The sequence below is a fragment of the Sciurus carolinensis genome, chromosome 12 (genome assembly GCF_902686445.1).
Source record: "Sciurus carolinensis chromosome 12, mSciCar1.2, whole genome shotgun sequence".
Taxonomy (NCBI): Eukaryota; Metazoa; Chordata; class Mammalia; order Rodentia; family Sciuridae; genus Sciurus; species Sciurus carolinensis.
Genome location: NC_062224.1, coordinates 3849635 through 3867957, shown reverse-complemented (window position 1 = coordinate 3867957; position 18323 = coordinate 3849635). Strand labels below are relative to the sequence as shown.

The following is an 18323-nucleotide window of genomic DNA, read 5'->3' as shown; positions in this document are numbered from 1 at the left end:
AAGGCCCACAGCTAAGTAGTGGTTGCAATATGAATTCAGGCTCTCACAAGAGACCGCTCTATACAATATGGCTAGCCCATGAAATTTCACTATTATACAAATGAAATAAAAAGGCAGAGGATTTCTGAAATGCAGACACACTCTATGGTGTTAACTCAAAACCTGGAAACATCCCTGGGATTGGTAGCACCAGTTGTAGGGTAGTGGTGGTCTAAAACTTCCAGGGACCTTGGAAAGACTCAAGGACTCGGGGAGGGACCACTTCAGCCTCATCTTGGGGAATAATCACGTCTATGTGGACTTCATCCATGACTAAGGCTCACTTCCAGGCCTGGCCCATTAGGCCGCAGCAGCCACTGCAATGACTAGGCCATCGAGACAGGTTTCTCCCTAATGATACCTACTGCTAGGACTGGATTCAAGTAAGTCAGCCTTTGGGTCTGGACCTGGAGGGGAGACTGTATCGCTCTTTCAAAACTGGACTAAAAGGGGCAGCAGCTGTAAGAGGAGGCCTGCATTCCCCTTCTGCGTGGTACCTGAGCCTCCAGCCCCGTCCTCTCTCTTCAGGGAACCTACTGTAGACCCGGGGGGGAGCTCTCCAGACCTGCCCCCTCCCCCAGTGAGGCCCTGGCAGGGGTAGCCCAGGCCTCCTGTGCCCTCCAGGCCCCAAGCCTCACCCTGCTTATTACCAGTCTTGCCAGCTCAGCCTTGGGTCCTTTGCTTCCTTTAAGAGAGAAACCAGGGAGAGGCAAGCCAACAGTACACTTGAACTAGGCTTTGTTGGGGTTTGTGCTCTAGCGCACAGGCTGCTCCCCCAGGATTGAGGAGTAAAGCTACTGTGGGCGGAAAGAGCGGGTACACCCTACCCCAGGATTTCTGCACACGTATTATCAGATTTTTTTGCTTTGGGCACTGGGGTTTGAACTTGACCTGGAGATCTGCTGAGGCTAGATCCCTGCCACTGGGCTCAAAAGATGGCGGAGGTATCCCTGCCCCACCCCAGGAAGGTCACCTGCTGGTCAAGTCCAGGGTTGCAGGAAAGCTCGTGGGAGGAATCAGCAGCTCTGAGCCTGGTCCTGGGGGAAACACTTTAAAAGCAGCGTGTACTAGGCCCTCACTGCTCCGTCTCTGTTATTTCTCAGTTACTCAGAGACAGTGGACAGTGTCAGATTAAGACAGCAAACAGAAAAAGGCAAGGACCCCCCCATCAGCACACCAGCACTTTTCTTTTAAAGCAGACACAGAACGGAGGTCATTTCCAACTCTGGCATCCTGTAATCATGATCCTGAGGAACATTAATTCAGATACAGCACACAAATTAGTTGATGACTTCCCTTGTTCCTCTAAACCGCAAGGGCCAGAGACAGAGAGCCAAGAACAATGAAGTATCTTGCCACTTAAATGAAATTGCTCCAAGTCCTAGTCAAGGGGTACGGTAACCTCTTCCCAACCAGAAGTCCTGAGCTTTTTCTCAGCTTCTGGGAAGAAAGAAAATCTGATGAGCTCAATCCAGACTTAAAACTCCGAGGATGCCTCTCCCACCTCAGGCTAAACTCCAGCTCTCCCCTCGGGGTTGAGAGAGTCTTTGTAACCTGTCCCCTGCCTGCCTCTTGGGTCTCAGCTTTTATTATGAAGATTATTACTGTGAAATTGGCAGGTCAAATTGCAGGTATGGCTTCTGGACAGCAGGACACTCTGAGCGCTCTACACCTGTCAGTGCCTCTGCTCCCAAGCCGCATCTCAGCTAAGAGTCCTAATAGGCCAAGCCTGTGTCTCGGTGCCGGCCTCACCTCCCCTTGCCTCTCCACCCTGGCCTTCATGCTTCCTGTCAACTATGACATCACTTCCTGCTTTTCCTGCACAAGGGCTCCACAGTACCAGGCCCATCATGGCCCCTACAGTTACCTGCCTCCCCCCAGCTGCCTGTCCTCGAGAGCAAGTGCACTCTGTCCTCACTGCTGGAGTCCCAGAACCCCACCACGTTGTCTGGCACATCAGAGACACTTGACAAATATTTATGGTTGAATGTTCTTCATGCTTCTATGATTTTTGATATTTTTTGCTATTTAGAATATAGTTAACTGTTTTCTTTTAATACTCTCTGTTGTGTACTGAAAATAACCAAGTGACTCATAGTTTCTCCGGCTCCAAGCTGGCACCTACTGAAGCCATGCAGAGGGCAGAACTCCCCCGCCCCCCAGCACATGCTGAGCCGAGCCTCGATCATACTGTGTAGGAATTTAAATGCTACATTGAGAAACTGGCTTCTGTCCAACACCAGGGAGGGTAGTGGACATTTGCGTAGGACTCGGGAGTGTCCATTTACAGCTCTGTCCCAAGATGAATGTTTCTGGTGGGTGGAAAATGGATTGGCAGAAAGAAAACCTTGAATGTAACAGAGACTGGTTAGGAAACCATGGCAATAATCAATGGACTAGGCTGCTGGGGGTCCATGGAGAGGAGGGGCCAGATTTGAACTGAGAGGCAGGGCTTGGCAATCCAGCAGATGTAGCGGGGGAAGAAAGAGGCTCCGAGTAGATTGCAGACTCCCGGGTCTGGCAAATGGGAAGGCGGGCGACACCACCAACAGAAATAGGGGTCATTCATGGGAAGCGCCTTGCTGTGGTGAGGGAGGAGAAGTGTGTGTTGGATATGCTTGCAGAGAATCCAAGTTCTAAAGCTTAATTATTCAAGTAAAATTAGAGGTAACATTTATCGAGTCATTATTCCTTAGTAATCAAGAGTAATTCCTCCACAGTAATCAATCGCTTTACGAAATTTACTTCTCGAATGCCGATGACAACACTGCCAGGGAGGTTCTATCCTCTGCCCTTTTATAGATAAGTGACCAGAGCTCAAGCCACTTTTTCTCGCTAACCTAGCTGCTCTGAATGGCAGAGATGGAATTCGGCCCACGCTCTGTGACCGGGCGCCCTCAGTGTGTGAGACAGAGAGGTTGGAGAGAGGGTTCAGAGCTCTCTGCGGATATCAGAGGGGTCCACACAGGATGTTGGTGGCAGCTCTGAGCTCAGACAAGGTTGTCCAGGGAGGTGACGTGCAGAGGCAGGGAAGAGCCGGCAACCGAGTTCAGAAATGGGAGGCCGAGAGGGAGGCCGAGAGGGAAGGGAAAGGCAGAGTGGAAACCAAGCGGGGACAGCCATGGAGGGCAGAAGGTGGAGAAAAGAATCCTAGGAGGCAGAAAAGTCCCCGAAGAGAGGTGAGGTTCTGCGCAGAGGAGGTGGAGAAGGAAAGTCCTTTAAGGCCCTGCGATTGCCTATTATTTAGGCTTGTGTGCTGGTTGGGCTGATCATCAGTGTTCTCCTGAGTGCTCCCGGGAATCTGGTGCGGAAGGAAATGCCCAGGAAGCAAGCTGAGCAGCAGCAGCAGCATTTATATAATGACTCCAAGGACCAGCAGATAGGGCTGGAGGGAGGCTGGTGCCGCGGTCGCCAGGCCACAAAGATGCAAAGTGACAGGCCAAGTATGCTCCTGAAGGCTGCTCAAACCCCACAGTCACCATCAGCATCGCGAGACCTCAGTGGGGTTCCGTTTGGACACATGATCAGCAACAGCCTTGGCTCTGGGGCCCCTGGATCACTTGCCGATGATCCAGATCTGATAGTAAGCTCTCTTTTCCGCTTTAGCACCAGACGACTGGAGGTAGCCATTCTCAGAACAAGCTAGAACTCTTTTTCATCCAGCACCGTTCAAATAAGACTTCTCATGCAAGGGCAGAATTTGGAAGCAGATGGTTCTCTCCAGCTCGGCCAATGGTGAGGCAATCTTTTGGTCTGAGGTGCAGAGGTTCTGAGCCTTGGGGAATTTAAGGCCCTCTCTCCTCACACTGGCCCCTTCAGAAGAGGAGAGGTTCCTTTCCTTTTCCTCGATTCAATAATTGATGAACTGGCATCCAAGCTATTGAACTGGCATCCAAGCTGCTTTGAGTTCCTGCTCGAGTCTCAAATGGTCTCCAAGTGTCTGTGCTGGAGGAGGGGCAGAACCCAGGGCAGTCTGCAGGGACGGGAGAACACCATAACTGAAGGAACAGCAAGACATGTAGCTCCAGCCCTCTTGTGCTCGCTGGCAAACGCACGCACATTTTCTCAGACCTCGGATCTGGAAAGGACCAGTCCTAAGTCCCGGGAGCAGGATCCAGGTGTCTCAGCTTACAGCCCAACTCTCTTTTCCACTACAGTATTCAGAAAGCAATCGATCCATTCACCCTTGGATGTTCGTCCTCCATCAGCATTCCAGCATCTAATGCCACTTACTGTCCCCAAAAGCATATATTTGTGCATTAGGCATCACGGAAGGGAGATGGATGGACGAGCTTTTAAAAAGCTCTGAGCAGATGCCCAAGGAGTCTCTCCAGAAGGAAGTGAGCTCTGGGGAAAGGCCCCTTGGGCTTTGGGCCAGTTCACTCCTGGTTCTAACCCAGGCTCCTTCACTGTGGCATTGGGTAAGTTATTGCTTAAACTTAGTTTCCTGTCGCAGACCTCGCAGCTTACCACAGACTCACTCTCATACCGTTCTGGAAGGAGGACACAGCTTATCTCTAGGGCCGCACCAGGTGTGGGCAGGGCAGGTCCCGTTAGGGGCTTTCCAGCAGAATCTCCCTCCTTCCCGCACTCACACTCCTTGGCGCATGCCCCTCCTCTCGCCTCTCCAGCCTCTGGCTGTTGTCATCACCTCTTTCGCACTGACCCTGACCTTCTTAATCCCCTTACAGGGGTCACAATAGATGACATTAGGCCTGCCCAGACAACACAGGATAATCTCCCCATCTCAAGATTTTTAACTTAATCACACCAGCAAAGTCCCTTTGGCTATTATTTCGTCCTTCATGAGCTCTATGTGGCTCAGAGGTAATTCTTGGGATAAAAGTTTCCTTGTAACAGTGTTTAGATGTCATTTTTATGATTTCGTGGAGACCTCAAAACTAGCTTGGAGCTTCCTCCTCACTTGCTGCAGCAGCCACCTGCGCTCACTCCTGTGTGACTCCTTCTGCCTGCCTTATAGTTACTTGATCACAATTTTCTCTTGCACACTAGACTGTAAAACTCTGGGGGCAAGGACTGTGCTCTGTTTATCCTTGTGTCTCCTGACCCCAACCCAGAATCTGGCACTAGTTGCTTAATTAATATCTGCCATTATAAAGATTAAACGAAACCATATAAAATAGTCAGTGGTACCTGCCTGGAAGCGATGGTAGATCCTGTTGCTAACACCCAAGAAAGTGGGAGCCCAAGAAAGTGGGAGCTATCCATGAAGATAAGTGTCTTCATTCCTTAATGGGAAACTGTGAGACTGCACGTATTCCAATAGAAGCAAAAATCCTGCCGTTGGTCTAAGCTAATGTTGTGGCTCACCTTTTCTGTTTCTGTGATAACACTGTTTTGCCCAGAACTCACAACATATTTGCTGAAGAAAAGGGGCTGGATGCCTCTTGGAAGCAGGAGGGACAGGAGTAGGTGAGAAGAAAACAAAATCCATTACTTTATTTCTTTTTTCCCACGTGGACAGAACAGAGATGCAGCCCGAGTCTGCCTTACCTTTATAGGTAGGACCCAGCTCTTGGCTTGGTCACATTTCCTCTCGATGGGTCATCAAGGCTCTCTGCTACTAATGTTTACACCTGGTACGGTGGAGGGAGGAGGGACGACAGCAGGCCAGAAGGTTCTGGCAGCCTCAGGGTGCTGGATTCGTGGTATTCCTGAACTTGCCGTCTGGCCTCATGCAACTCACCCACCTTGCAATTTCTATAAAATGCATGACTATAAAATGCATGACTCATCTCACAGATGCCAAGAAATTCAAAGACTCTGTGTTCCTGTCATTAAAGGAGAAGAGTTAAATTTTAAAAGCTGCTGCAGACATACCTTTAAGACTATTATTAGACCAAAGGCAAAGCCAAGGCCTGAGCAAGCTTTGATTTCATTTCAGAACTTGAATGGTGCGCACTATTTAAAGTGAATCCGTCACCCTACAATTTGAATTGATTCAAACCCCTCTGTGGTGGGGACTTTGATTCTGCTACAGGTACACACAGTGGGACTTGCACTAGTAACCTTCCCTTCTTGCCAAGTACTAGCATATACTGACTAATTCACAGTCAGAACCTGACTGCTATATGTCTTAAGCCATTTTCTGTTGCTAATAACAAAATACCACAGACTGGGTAAGTTAAAAAGAAAAGAGGTTTATTTTGGCTCGTAGTGCTGGTCCAATGCTGAGGGTTGCATTTGTGGATGACCTTCTTGCTTGCAGAGTCTGAAGGTGGCACAGGGCATCAGATGGTCTGAGATAAAGTGTGTGTGTGTGTGTGTGTGTGTGTGTGTGTGTGTGTGTGTTTGTGCAGCCTGGGATCTCTCCCCCTCCCCTTTCTCCTTTGAAAGCCACCAATATTGGGCCCCTATCCCTGACCTCATCTAACCCTAATCGCCTCCCAATTGTCCCATCTCTGGACACCATAGTTGGATTGTTTCCACCCTCTTAGGACCTCACGATGGGCACTAAATCTGAACATGAATTTCAGAGGGGTCAGACCATGCTGAGCCACAGTTGGAGTATGGACACGATCCCTGCTGGAGGCTACTTCAGGCTGATTCCACAGGGCGCCCCACCCCTGCTGCACAGGGCTGAGCCTGCGCACCTCTGGGCCAGGCTGCGCTGCAGGTGCCCTGACCCTGGTGAGAGTGCTGAGTGCCGGGCTGAGTCCACAGGGCCGCATTAGGAGAGGCCGCCTCCCAGAGTCCAAGTGAGCTCAGTGGCGGGAGGTATAGCTGCCACAACCAGGCCCCTTGCTGTCATCTGTAGGCACACATCTCCACAAGCCCCACCTTGACATGTGGCATGGGGTGACGTCTTCGAAGGTGGGGGTGTGGCCAAAGTGTGGGTGTGAGGACAGGACGGGGAGGATGAGGCCAGCAGAAGCCAACTCAAGTGCCCATCAGGTTTCCAGCGGAGCTGTGAAGACAGACACCTGGCTTTGTGCTGGGTCCGGGGGAAATGCTGGGGCTGGGCTGGGCCCTGAGGATTTGCATCTTTGACAGAATCCCAGGTGATGCTGATGCTGAGGATTGGGGACCACATTTTGACAACAGATCTAGATTTCTAGGGTCAGGTCAGGGCCAGGTATAGAATTAGGAGGCAATGGTATTGCTGTAATTTGGATCTAAAATGTCCCACAAAAGCCCCTGTGGCAAAGGCTCACTCCCTAGCTTCATGTTATTAGGAAGTGGTGGAACCTTTAGGAGGTGCAGACTTGTGGGAGGCCTCCCTGGTCACTGGGGATGAGCCCTGGAAGGGCACACTGTGTCCTGTGCACAGTCACCTGTGTTTGTAAATGAAGTTGTAATTTCTATTTTCAAACAGGATACCTGGTTATACATTCATTCATACAATAATTCTGGAATATTCCATCCATCTATTAACACTACAATAAAACATTAGCATTGCATACTCACATTAGCATTGTTTGAAAGTTTTGCCACACTTCATCTTTATCTGACTTGGGGCATAACTTCAAAAAATGTAACATCATCCAAAATGTACAGAATGTAAAATACATAGCCAATAAAGAAAGTCTTGGATCCACCCCCAAAGCTACATTTGAAGCTACGTATAAAGTTACATAATAACATTTGAAGCTACGTATAAAGTTACATAATAACATTCTTTTATATGAAGTGTGTTGTAATGTACTATTCAAACTCAGAAATCATGAAGTCAGTATGCAGTTCTCTTAAGGCATCTGTGCCCATGTGAGAGCCTCCTTGCTATTCCCACAATTTGCTCTTCTCCTCACTAACACACATCCTAAAACAAAGCACACTTACAGGCCTTATGTGCACGTCGGAGGGATAACACCCCGCCGTCCTCAGCAGTAGGCATCCAGCTTTGAGCCCTTAAGAGGGAAACCAAAATCAATTCACAATAAAGCTAGAAATCTAGACTTGGTTAAGAAGTTGTTTCTGTGTTTAATAATTTGTCAGATCCAGCGAAGTTAATGAACAGTACTGTGGCTGCCTTTTAGTCCCAAGAGACAGACAAGATAGTTAAAGGAAGCGCTTAGCAACTGACTCATGAAGGACAAGCAGCTCCCCACCCCCACGGCTCCCTCGGCTTGCTTACGGCCTTGGGTGGTTACTCACCAGGGCCTCAAGCCACTATCTCAAAGACATGGAGGACTTCCTCCTGGGGCTCTCGTGAAGACCAAAGGATCCCACACAGGCAAGCAGCTTCGACTGCACTTAGTACACAGTGAGTGCTCAGTGGATGAGAGCTTTTATTGATTGTTGGCTCAGATGGACCACTGAGCTGAGGGAGGTCCGAGGGCAACGGGAACAACAGGAACAGGTAACCAGAAGGTCACTCTCTCTCTCTCACACTCCAGCCGAGGACCCCACCCCTGGCCAAGCTCATTGCACTCCATATATTCTCCCGGCAGGAACCTACTCTTGCATGGTTTCAACTACTGCTGCTAGGCCAATGATTCCCAAACGTAGAGTTCCAGTCCTGATCCCAAGGCCTGCTTCTCCTGGGCTCCCACAAGCAGGTCACATTCAACAAGCCCCAAGCCTAGAATCACCTCACCCTGCCAACCTCACCCAGCCTGCTGGCTCGGACACCCTCTGTGGACTGGATCCCGCCAGGATATGTCTCCAAGCCATTCTCTCCCTCTCCAACCTGCCCCATGCTCAATCAGTAACCAGGTTCTACCAGTTTCACCTCTTCAAGCGTCCCAAACCTGCCTCTCACCATCCCTGTCTACTAGCAGGGACCTGGGTTTCCGTCTGACCTCCTGCACCTCCCTGCTTAAACTTTCAGTGACATCAAGCTTCTGACCACCTCTTGGGTACCTTCCCTGGTCAGGCCCAGCCCCTCTCTCTGACTTATTTTTCAGCACTTTCTGACGTGCACTTTATTTTTTAGCAACACTAAAATGCTGACTGACCCCCTGCCCATGAAATGTTGCATTTTGATTACGTGTCTGGACAGAGACCGTCCCCTCTGCTTGTAATGCCTTTCTCCCCCTTATCTGGCTAACTCAGATGGAGGACATCTCCTCCAGGAAGCTTTCCCTGATCCTCCTCTTTCTCAAACTGGGTTCCATGTCCTTCCCCGGTGGTTGTCTTGCCTTCTGTGTCGCAGGCCATTGCTCTTGCTACACAAAATTACAATTATGTACCTCCCTCCCTAGACTGTGAGCCCCCGAAGGCAGGAAGTGCTGCTCTTATTTGCGTTTCTTTCCTGCGTGACTGATATGGTGCCTGGCATGTCTTAGGCACTTAATAAATGAAACAGAATGAATAGACAGCATGCCACCTGGAGAAACTAGATGAGCAGGCACTTTAGACACTGAAGAACATCCAAGGCAGCAGGTATTTCACTCCAGAGCTCGGGAGGTGAAGCAGCCCACGGGACTCAGGGGTGGGGGACAGGAAGAGAGCGGAAATGACCGGGGGAGCCCGGAGTCAGAAGGACAGGCCACAGGATTCCACAGCCCCAGCACCTCATCACTGGGCCATGGGTTTACACGTGTCCAAACCAGAGAGAAAATGAGATGGCTATTTGCTCACTCAACAAACCAGCATGAGCATCTGCTCATGAGGCAGGTACAGGGCCAGGTGCGGGAGGGCGTGGCGGTGAGCAACAAAGGCCTCGTCTCAGCACTTTCTGGGCTTACCAGCTGGTGGGGAGACAGGAAAAAAGAAAGCGAGCACAGAATTCTCTCCTGACATGTGGCAATAAGAACTGAGATGCAACCAGCAGGATGCAAGGAGACAAAACAGCAGGCAGGGAGGGAAGTTCTCTCTGAGGATGTGGTTTTGAGCTAAGTTGAGCAGGACAGGAAGGTGAGGGAGGAGGAGCAGCCCAGGACACAGCACAGAGGGACCAGCCCTTCCAGAAACTGAGGAGCCCACTTCAGCCTCCACCTGGAGCTGCAGTCAACATGAAACCCAATTTCAGAGGCTTAGCAACAAAGCCAGTGTGGTAAGGGCATCGAACCAGACATAGGCCACGGAATAGAAGACAGAGACACACACAGCTACAGGCACCTGATTCCGAGCACAGGTGCTGAAAACATACATTAGAGAAAGGCGGTCTCTTTAGCCAATGATGCTGGGAAAACTGGGTATCCAAATGTAGAAGGATGAAATGAGATCCCTCTCTCTCACCCTGCACAAAAACCAGTTCAAAAGGGAAAAAAGATCCAAGTATAAGACCCGAAACTTTGAAACCACTAGAAGAAAAACTAGGGGAAACACTTTAAGATACAAGCACAGGCAACGGCTTCCTGAATAGGACCCTAGGGCTCGGGGCTCAGCGAAGGAGACAATGAACAGGGTAAAGAGAGAACCTACAGAGTGGAGAGGAAATCTTTGCCAGTTATTCTTCCAACAGAAGATTAATACCCAGATTATAAAGAACACACACACACACACACACACACACATAACTTAACACCAAAAAACCACACACACACACACACACACACACACACACACACACCTTAACCCCCCCAAATCCCAGCCCTTTCCATAAATGGGTAAATGAAATGAAAAGACAAAGTACAAATGGCAAATAATTATATGAAAAAACGTTCAACATCTTTAGCCATCGGGGAAATGTGAATCGAAACTTAGTGGGATTCTGCCTCATCCCAATCAGAACAGAAAGCATCAAGAATACAATTAACAACCTGGGCATGGTGGTGCACATCTGTAATCCCAACAACTCAGGAGGCTGAGGCAGGAAGATCACGAGTTGGAAGCCAGCCTCAGCAACTTAGTGAGGCCCTAAGCAACTTAGAAAGACCCTGTCTCAAACTAAAAAATAAAAAGGGCCAGGGATGTGGCTCAGTGGTTAAGTGTCCCTGGGTTCAATCCTGGTACTGAAAAAACAAAACCAAAAGCAACAAAACCAATAAACGCTAGTGAGACTGTAGGCAGGAAAGAAACTCATAATCTTGATGGGAATGTAAATTAATACAACCACTATGGAAATCAGCATGGAGGCTTCTCAAAAGACTAGGAATGGAACCACCATACGATCCAGCTATACCACTCCTCAGTATTTATCCAAGAGAATTAGTGTACTTTAGAGATAACTGCATATATACATTTATCAGGGCATGGTTCACAGTAGGCAAGTTATGGAATCAGCTTTGGTACTCATCAATGGATGAATGAATAAAGAAAATGTGTCATTTATACACAATGGCATTTTATTCAGCCATAAAGAGGAAAGAAACTATGTCATTTGCAGGAAAATAGTTGGAACTAGAGATCTTCATATTAAGTAAGTCAGACTCAGACAGGTATCTCAAGTTTTCTCTCATAGGTGGAAGTTAGATGAAGAAAAAGACACCTTCAATGTAGAAGGGAGAATATAGTGTAGGGGAAGGGGAGGGGGAGGGGAGGGGAGGTAGGGGAGTAAAATCAGTGGGTTTATGTTGTATGCGTGTGTGGTGTGTGAATATGCCTCAAAGAAAGCCCTGATGCTGTGTAAGTACTACGTACCATAAAAAATAAAAATCACATATTTTTAAAAAAACAAGTGAAGGTCAGCAAGGCCTACAGCATCCTCGGTAAGGCAGGTCAACCCAGAGGGGCAGGCTTAGGGTTGAGGGAGAGGCTTAGATTCTGTTCCAAGTTCCACAGTCAGGGAGGGTTTGCCAAGGGGAGCCACATGGTGTGCTGCCCAGAGGCTGCCGGGGTCCGGGCAGGACAAGACTGGGAAGGAGTTGGGGAAGAAGGGGGAAGAGCCAGGGTTGGCCAGGGTAGTGGTACGCTGTTTAACCTTAGGAAATATTAACATTTACTCCATTTTACAGCAGAGGAAACAAAGCATCAGAGGTGGAGGACCCATGCTCCTTTCCTCAGTGGGAACTTAAACCTCTATCGCTACTTCCGAAGCTCCTTGCTCAGATGACAAAGATTAAAAAGTAAGATAACAGTCTTTCGTCTTTGGAGGGTGGGAATTCTCACTCACTGCAGATGGGGATGCAGATTGGTAGTCTTCCTAAGGGAAAACCCAAAGCCTTAAAGATCATCGCCTCCCAGAGTCCCCAGTTCTAGTTTCAGGAATTATGAGAAATAAATCATCTACCAAGCAAAGATGTTTGAACAGGTCTTGATACTGGCATTTGTAAAAGTGAAATAGGGCATTGGTAGAATAGAATACAGCCCTCAGCAGTTAATTCAGAGATGATACCTATCCATGTGGAACGATTCTGCACTATAATTTCCATAAAGTGTTTATACATATAGAAAAAATTCTAGAATCTCTGCCAAAATATCACGAGTGATTATCTATGAAAAATGGCACATCTGGACTTTTGGTTGTTGCTGCTATTGTTTTTTTTTTTTTTTTTAATCTACAGAATCTAATTTGTTAAATTCAAAACATGATTTTTTTTATTGGGGTATAACATACATACAAAATGGGCACACATCCGTTAATGACTTGATGAGCGATCACAAATTGAACACACCCAGGAAACTAACACATGATCAAGAACTGGAACATTACCAGACTCCTAGAAGCCCCCTTTGTAGAATCATCTAGAACCTACTGTGTTTTCTTACTTCCTTCACTAAAGACTACATTTGCATGATTTTTTAAAGTGGTTGCATTTAATTGTAGTGAATTGATCAATTGTTCTAAGAATGTTTATATCTTATCTTTGATAAATATGACACCACATCTAATCTGCGATGATCCTTAGCATTCTGGTCACTTTACAGAGCCCTCTAACCCTGAGCATTATACTGTCCTCCTTCCTGCCCATCCGGTGGGCTCAGGAGGAGCAAGGGTAGCAGAGCATTAAATGATGGAACAATCTTCTCACTGTGAGGCTCTTTAGACATTGACACAAGTTACCCAGAAAGTGTTCAAACTCCTTTTCCAAAAACCATTCAGGACCAGAACATAGAAACCCTTCTAATTGAAAAAGCATGCCCTATAAATATTCAACTGGCTTAATATTAACACTCTCCAGAATTTCTTCTGCTATTAATCTGTGACATCCACATTTCTCACTTAACACTGTTAATCATGACGCCTTCATTACTCCACCATGTTACACATGTGTGTGTACGTGAACCTCATCTTTGCGCAGGTCCACTTTCTTCTCCAGTGTTATGGGTATCATAAACTGGTGATCCTGACTTCTTAAAACTGGCAAAAAACTTCTATTTTTTTTTTCTCAGAAAATAAAACTGCATGACAGCTGTCTGTGTCACAGAGTCTTGATATTTCACTAAAAGATACAGAATGAGCCTTCTTTGAAACAGAGTCTAGGTGTCTGCATTATGAAATGAATTTCACAATCCAGGACACTTCTCAGAAATTTCAAAAGAAAGCAAGTGAGTTGGTAGAGAAAACAGACCACCTCAAACACTTCTTGAAGCACTCACACTAGTATCCTTGTCATACCGATGAGAGTCAAGAGAAGATGAGAGCCCAAGTGCAGGGTCCGGAACTTGGTCCCAACTCCCCTCCCCATGCCGGTTCCCCTCCAAGGCCAGTCCTTTTCTGTTAACTTTAATGAAAAAAATTCACAGTGGTTCATAAGATGAAGCTAGGTCCCATGGGTCTTAGCAGCCAGGAAGTGCCTGTTTTTTGTCTCATGAATTCGAAGGACAAAATCCACAGACCAGCCTGACCAAGACATGAGCATAAGATAAAACTTATTGAAAAACAGGAGCACAACTTTTGAACTGCCAAGTGAGAACAGGGAACTTTGCACCCTCAGAAATGCTAGTCCAGGGGTTTATACACACTCTGGTCGCTGCCGTGGGTCCAAACTCATGCTAAAGAGGGTTTGGAAACGAACCAACGCTGTTGGTCACCCTGGAGTCCCGACGCTGTTGGGCGCTGCCCTCTTCCATTTTCTTCGGGCAGGTCAGAAGCGGGAGGTCAGGGTCGTGGGGTGGGCGGCAGCGCTGCCTGGAGCTGCTTCTGCAGCAGGCGTGGGTCCCAGCCCAGGCCCGGCTGCCGCAGGGTGACAGATCAGTGCACGGTGGCTGGCTTGGGCACGGGCTCGCTGTGCCTGCATGGTCCTTGCGGCTGCAGGTCATGCTGGCCACTTACGCTCCGATACACCTGGGACGCCACCGCAGGCTCCACCGCTCCGCTGCCCTTTGCTTCCCAGCAGGGAGCAGGGGGCCAGCAGCTCAAGCCTGGCAGCTGGGGAGCCATGTCACTCTGACCTGTGAATCTGTCACTGCACTGAGAACATGTCCCTGGGGAGGTCGGGCTCTGCTTCCCCCCTCACCTTTCAGGAATGCCTCAACTGGAGAGTCTGTTTTGCTCTTCACAAGAACAGTATTTGCCCATCAAACATCAACAGATAGGCCTGTTTATTTTCCCAGAGACTTTGGGCAGACACTTCCTGTTCTTACCAGGCCCTGGGTACTGGGCCAGGCGCAGTAACAGGTCAGACTTTGTCCAGGTCCCAGGCCTTCCTTCCCTAAGGGGCTTCTAGGTCTCCTCTCTGAGAGCCTCTGTATCTTTATCCTTACAGTGACCTTTAAAAGACACCTTGCGGGGGCTAGGGTTTGTGGCTCAGTGGTAGAACACTTTCCTAGAATGTGTGAGGCACTGGGTTCGATTCTCAGCACCACATAAAAATAAATGAACAAAATAAAGGATTTTAAATAAAATATATTTTTAAATATATTTTTTAAAATATATTTTTTTAAATAATAAAAAAACGAAAGACACCTTGGGGGAAAACAAACCTTTAAGTAAACAGGTGAATGTGGTCTTAGAGTTTTTGCCCTTCTCATGACCTTTGGACCTTGAGAAGCACTTTGGCCGTGGAGCTCTGGACTGTCCTCTGTCTCTGAGCTGGTCCCACAGGGTGGGGCTGAGATCTGGGAACACAACTTGAGTGCTGAGTAAACAGAGAGCTTTCTGGGCTTCTAGTGGGAATTCCAGCTCTTAGGACATGTCAAATGGTGTGAATATGATCCTCCCTACACAAACTAGCTGAGCCCAGGAACTCCTGCTTCCTGCCCTCGACTGTGGCAGCCTGGCCACGGGCAGAGGTCTACATATGGCCTTAGGCTCAGAGAACTTTGGAGCCAGCTGCTCTTGGACAGGTGGGTGGTGCACAGTTCAGGGGGGATCCAGCGGAAGGGGCTGTATGGAGGGCTCCAAGCACGGGTCAGAGGACAGGGATGTGCGGGTCAGGAAGCTCTGTGTCCAGCTCTGTCTGGGAGCATGTGCACCACAGGGCTGACCTGAAAGTTCACTGCACTTACTATCTGGAACACAGCTGGGACCGTGGCTGGGGCCAGCCTTCATCCTTGGACATTCAATACCAAGCAGTCAGACCCCCTCCTTGCACACGCTCCTTTTGTAAAACCCACGTATTAAAAACATTCACAGTACTGTGGAACTATCACCACCATCTGACGCTGGAGTCTGTCGCCAGCAAACTACAACTCTTGGTTCCCCCTGCTCCACCCCTGGCTATGACCATTTTACTTTCTGTCTGTGAATTGACTGCCCTGGGTATCTCCCATAAGTGGGATCATACAGTATTTGACCTTTGTGACTGGCTTACTTCACTTGGTCTAATATCTTCAAAATGCAACCCGGTTGTAGCACAGGCCAGAATTTCTTTCCTATTAAAGCGAATATTCCATTTTGTGGTATATCACATTTTGTTTACCTATTCATACATCAGTGGACACTGGGATGCCTCCACCTTTCAACCATTGTGAATGATGCTGCTAGGAACATTAGCATACAAGTAGCTGTTGGAGACCCTGCTTCAACTCTCTGGGTTCTATACCCAGAAGTGTTAATTACTGGCATATATGGTAATTCTGTGTTTCACTTTAAGGAACCACCAGATGGGTCCCTCCTTTTTACAATAAGAAAGGATTCTGGGAGGTGAGGCTCAGTGGAGAAGAGAGATGGTAATTTCAAGAATCAAGGGTCCTTAACAGGAGAAGCACTTCAAGGACCCAGAACTGGTAGACTAGCTGGTGAAGGTGGACAGCAACGATGTAGATTTGGGGCAGACAACTTGAATAAGCTGAAGAACTTATGTAGCAAGATGATCTGAGAGAAAATGGAAAAAAAAAAAAAAAAGGACAGGGGAGACGGTGAGTCTGTTCCAGAGGACGTGTTGAATTTCAATGGACTCACTGCAGATGCTTTAGCTAACCTGAGAGTCTCGCAAGTCAAAAAAGTCTGACTCCTCATTGTCCTCATCGACGAAGCCACCAGAGAGATTGGGAGCCTGTGCACCCCTCTGTGCCCATCAGTAGTGACAAGGATGCAGACAACAAAGTAGAGAGGCTTTGGGGTGATTGTGCCGCCAGGAGGAAATATGTCCCCGTGGACCTGGGTGGTGGTAGGTGACTCTGAAGGCATAAAGGGGCCGTGGCGGCTGAGGGTCGAGGGTACTTCCCGAGGGTGCTGGTTTTCCGGACCAGGCGCTCATCCAGTATGCCCTCCGTACTCTGGGGCGTCGGGGCTATGCTCCTTTTTACACCTCCTTTCTGGTGAGCAAGGAAGTCATGCAGGAGGTGGCACAGCTCAGCCAGTCTGATGGAGGACTTTATAAGGTGATCGGAAAGGTACAGAGCAGTCTGGCGACAAGTCCTATGGTGAGAAACGCCTGATCACCACCTCAGAGGGGCCCCTGGCTCTCTCCACCAGGATGAGTGGCGGCGGCTGGAGGATCTGCCATCTAGAGTGCTGACCTGTCCACCTGCTTTCTCCAGGAGGTTGGTTCCCATGGTGCTGACACCTGCAGTATCTTTGAGTCCATCAGTATGAGAAGACTGGACAGCTTGTATACTCACCACTGCATCATGACAAGTCGTGGGGGACATTCGGAGAGATGATTGCCACTGCAGAGGAGGTCTACAGTCTCTGGGGATCCCTTACCACGGTGTGAATATTGTCTCAGGGTCTTGGAACCATGCTGCCAATAAGATGCTTGACCTGGAGGCCTGGTTTCCAGGCTCAGGAGCCTTCAAAGGGCTAATCTCAGGACTGAGGTTGTGGCTCAGTGGTAGTGCACTCGTCTAGTATGCGTGAGGCCCTGGGTTCGATCCTCAGCACCACATAAAAATAAAATAAAGGTATTGTGTCCACCTACAAAGGGCTAATCTCTCATTTTAATTGCATAGCTTATCAGGCTTGCCAGCTCCAAATCAGATACAGGCAGGCCAAGAAGATGATGAGTAAGGCGAAGTTTGTCCACACTGTGATGCACACTACCACCCGTGCTGTCGCCGCCATCCTGGAGAACTACCAGGAGGAGCAGGGCAGCGTCATGCCTAAGAAACTGAAGGAGTTCATGCCACCAGGACAGCCAAGAACTGATCCTCTTTGGGAAGCCTGTACCCATTGACCAGGAGCCTTTAAAGAAGCAGAAGAAGCAACACAAGGACAGCAAAAAGGAAGTGGCAGCAAGAGCTGCCACCCTGGAAAGCCAGCTGCAGAACCCGGAGGTCACCAATGCCTGAACATCTTTCCTCCTGGTTTGCTGGATTTCATTTCTGTCACCTGGGATGGCAGAGCCTGCCCAGGAGCAGGGAGGCCAAGCATCCACTCACGGCACAGTCCCATCTGACTGCACAGCTACAAGGTGAACCATGGGCTACGTGGAGCACAGGTACCCTGGCCCTCACCTGGGTATGGGGTCTACCACTACTCACTGTAAAACCCTGCAATAAAGCCTTGCTGCGGAGGGAAACAAAGGATTCCTTAGAAACTCTTTAGAACCTCAAGGTTGGTGGGCTGAAGAGCTCTGAAATCTATTCTAGCACAGTTACCCTCTGGCACCTGCAGCCCCCTCTCTGTGTTGGTACCATGTGACTTTCCTCCCAGAGCTGGAACACCCCACAGGGAAGTCTCCCTGTGCCATTGCTGTGGTCACACGGATAACCAGACTCCCTCTGCCAGGTGGCAGCCCTCTGATCTTTCTTGATCACTGCCATCTTTTTATCTTCTGGAGAAAGTTTTCTGCTTTTAAAAACTCTTTCCTTTTGTGGCACAGTCTGAAGACTCCTGGTCCTGAGCATTCCTTCCCTGAATGAATGCATTTCAGTACAGTTCTTGGATTGGGGCCCAAGCTGCGTGAAGTACCCATGAAGCCCAAGCAGCATGGCTGAGAGAGTCCTTCACCTCCTTTATTCTAGACAGTGCTAGTCACCATTTGGGCAGGGGAGGGCACAGACAGGTGTGAGTCAAGTCTGCGTGACAAGTTGGAATTTGTAATGCTGGATAAATGGACAATGAGCAGCTGCGAGTTCTCAGTAATAGCCTTTGTTGGCAGAGGTGGTGG

The 18323-nt window shown here is 48.7% G+C and overlaps 1 pseudogene; it reads left to right on the top strand.

The window, feature by feature from the left end:
• The first annotated feature begins 15158 nt into the window (after positions 1-15158).
• Positions 15159-17502, top strand: LOC124961944 (serine--tRNA ligase, cytoplasmic-like; annotated as a pseudogene).
• Positions 17503-18323: the final 821 nt, after the last annotated feature.